At 42.7% G+C, this 2,841-nt stretch overlaps 1 pseudogene; it reads left to right on the forward strand.

Moving 5' to 3' along the window:
* Positions 1-756: 756 nt before the first annotated feature.
* LOC102837465 overlaps positions 757-2,841 on the forward strand; it is a 13,817-nt pseudogene continuing 11,732 nt past the window's right edge.

Here is a 2,841-nt window from a genome sequence, read left to right on the forward strand (position 1 = left end):
AAAACAAAAACTTATGTGCCTCAAAAGACTTCACCAGAAGAATAAAAAGGGAACCCACACAATGGGAAAAAAATATTTTACAATGACACAGCAGACAAGGGACTAATTTTTAAAATATATAGGAAACTACAACACCTCTATAAGAAAAACACAAATAATCAATTAAAAAATGGGAACAGGACATGAACATGCACTTCATTAAGTGTCGGGGGCCGGCCTCCACATGGGGGTTCGGTTCACGAAGGAGGGAGATCTGGTGGCAAACACACACAAAGACGCAAAGAGAGAGAACACAAAACACCCCGAAACCAGAGTGGATGCGACACTGGCGGACCCTGGACTACTGGCATCGTGGCCCTTGCAGGCAGTAAAACACCGCCCTGAAAACCTTAACGCATGCCTTGCTAGCTGTAACGCCTTGCATGCCAGCCTTAACGCATGACCTGCAAGCCATAATGCATGCGGGCTTGGGTCTGCGCCTCCGTTTTATTTTGGGGAGGAACTTTACACAAAGGAAGGCGGGGTTTATTAAGACGGGGTACAGAAGTGAAATGTGATTAATTGTTCAACACAGAACACAATGATTTACAGGAACCAAATTCTAGAACATACATCACAAATTGTCTTGATAATCTAACATCCTTAATTTTCCAGAAATTCAAGAAAATTACTATATGGTAATTTTCAGGTTCGAATCCCAGGGCAGCAACTCAGTTTCTCCAGGCTAATTAACATACCTATAGCACCTAATCTCGAATGTGGGAAGGATTGAAAGAAATGCCGCTGTGTCGGCTGCCAGGGCCAGGTCTGCAGGAGGAAGCCAAGGGCCTAGGTGAATGGTTTGCACCTGAAAGCTATCTGGGAAGGCTGACACTATTGTTCTTTAGATAAAGCCCCAGAAACTTGTCTCCAGAGCTTCTTAGCAAATTTGTCTTTGGAACTTTTTATAGTCTCAGCTTTGTTGTTGTTGTTAAGTGCTGTCGAGTAGGTTCCGACCCATAGCGACCCTGTACAGGGTTTCCGAGGGTGTAAATCCTTACGGGAGTAGAAAGCCTCATCTTTCTCCCGCAGAGCGCCTGGTAGTTTCAAACCGCTGACCTTAAGGTTCGCAGCCCGATTCGTAACCACTACGCTACCAGAGCTCCTTAGTCTCAGCTTTAGGAGCAGTTTAATATTTGTCCATGGGTATCAAGGCCTATGTAGTAATTTAATATCAAACATAACTAAATAATTTGATAAAGAACAGTTTGGATGAGGTTGCCCAGTGGCCAGAGAGTTTGTTTTTAGAACCTTACACACTGCTAACACCGTGGAGACATTGAGAAAGGCACATTAAGAAACCATTTTCTCAGAAGCTGCAATTACAGGGGTTCGAAGCATAGAGTTAATTAATAGAACTAAAGAGAATTATACAGAGCTAGCCCCACAGTGAGTTCGTAACAGCCAATGACCCGGGACGTCCAGAGGTTACTTCCTTGAGCCCACAGGGTCTCTGGCCAGCAGATCGGAGCGCGGCCATGTGCTGGAATTTTCGTCCATGACACTGGTCCTCAGCACCCCAATACCTGCGGTCTGTAAGAATTAAGGAGGATAACCAGGCAGCCAACAAACATATAAGAAATGTTCACAATCACTAGCCATTAGAAAGATGCAAATAAAAACCACAATGAGATATCATCTCACACCAGTAATAACAGCAAGTATCAAAAAGTAGAGGACAATAAATGCTAGGGGGAGGTGGAGAGACTGGGACCCTCCTACATTGTTGGTGGGATTGCAAAATTGTCCAACCACTCTGAAAAGCAATATGGTGCTTCCTCAGAAGGTTGGAAATAGCAATACCTTATAATCCAGCAATTCCTCTACTTGGTATTTACCCACAAGAAATATGAGCAATAACATGAGTAGATATATGCACACCAATGTCTACAGCAGCACTATTTACAACAGCAAAAAGATGGAGACAGCTTAGGTGCCTATAAATGGAAGAATGGATAAAAAAAATGTTGTATATACACACAATGGAATATTATGCTACCTTGAAGAATAACACGCCACCACATAACATGGGTGAATTTTGAAGACATTATGCTGAGTGAAATTAATCAGTCACAACAGGAGAAATACAGTATAGGACCATTATTATAAAAGATTAAGACAAAGGGGGGGAAATATATATATATATACATACACATATATAGTTGTTGTTGTTAAGTGCTGTCGAGTCTATTCCAACCCATAGTGACCCTGTACAATGTTTCCGAGGCTGTAAATCTTTACGGGAGCAGAAAGCCTCATCTTTCTCCCAAGGAACAACTGGTAGTTTGGAACTGCTGACCTTGCGGTTTGCAGCCCAATTGGTAACCCGACGGCACTTAACAACAACAACATACTATACATATACATATTCTTTGCTTGTTATCGGAATGTATGTGGTGGGGTGGTGGGAGGAAAGGGAAGGTGGAGCACATGGTTGGGAATAGATACAGGATACCTTGGGTTCTGGGGGGGGTGGCAATACACAAGAAGGGGGAGGGGAATGGAAGAACAAGACGGATGGGAAAACAGTCAGGCAGGTTTGCATAGGCTAAGTGGGACAGAGTTAAATAATTATGTATGCAGAACCTTAGAACAACAAGGCTCTGGGATACCAGGAATGAGGCATGGTTGAATGGGCAAAAAAATTAATGTTAAGATGGTTGGGTGTCTTTTGAATCTTGGTTTCCCTTGCCAACCCAACGGAATGCGGAAATCATTGGACAATCTCTTTGATATCTCAAGCGAGTAAAGTTTTGCTAAAGGTAATACAGAAACAGCTACAATCATACATTGACAGATAAC

Source organism: Chrysochloris asiatica, unplaced genomic scaffold (assembly GCF_000296735.1).
Source record: "Chrysochloris asiatica unplaced genomic scaffold, ChrAsi1.0 scaffold00071, whole genome shotgun sequence".
Classification (NCBI taxonomy): Eukaryota; Metazoa; Chordata; class Mammalia; order Afrosoricida; family Chrysochloridae; genus Chrysochloris; species Chrysochloris asiatica.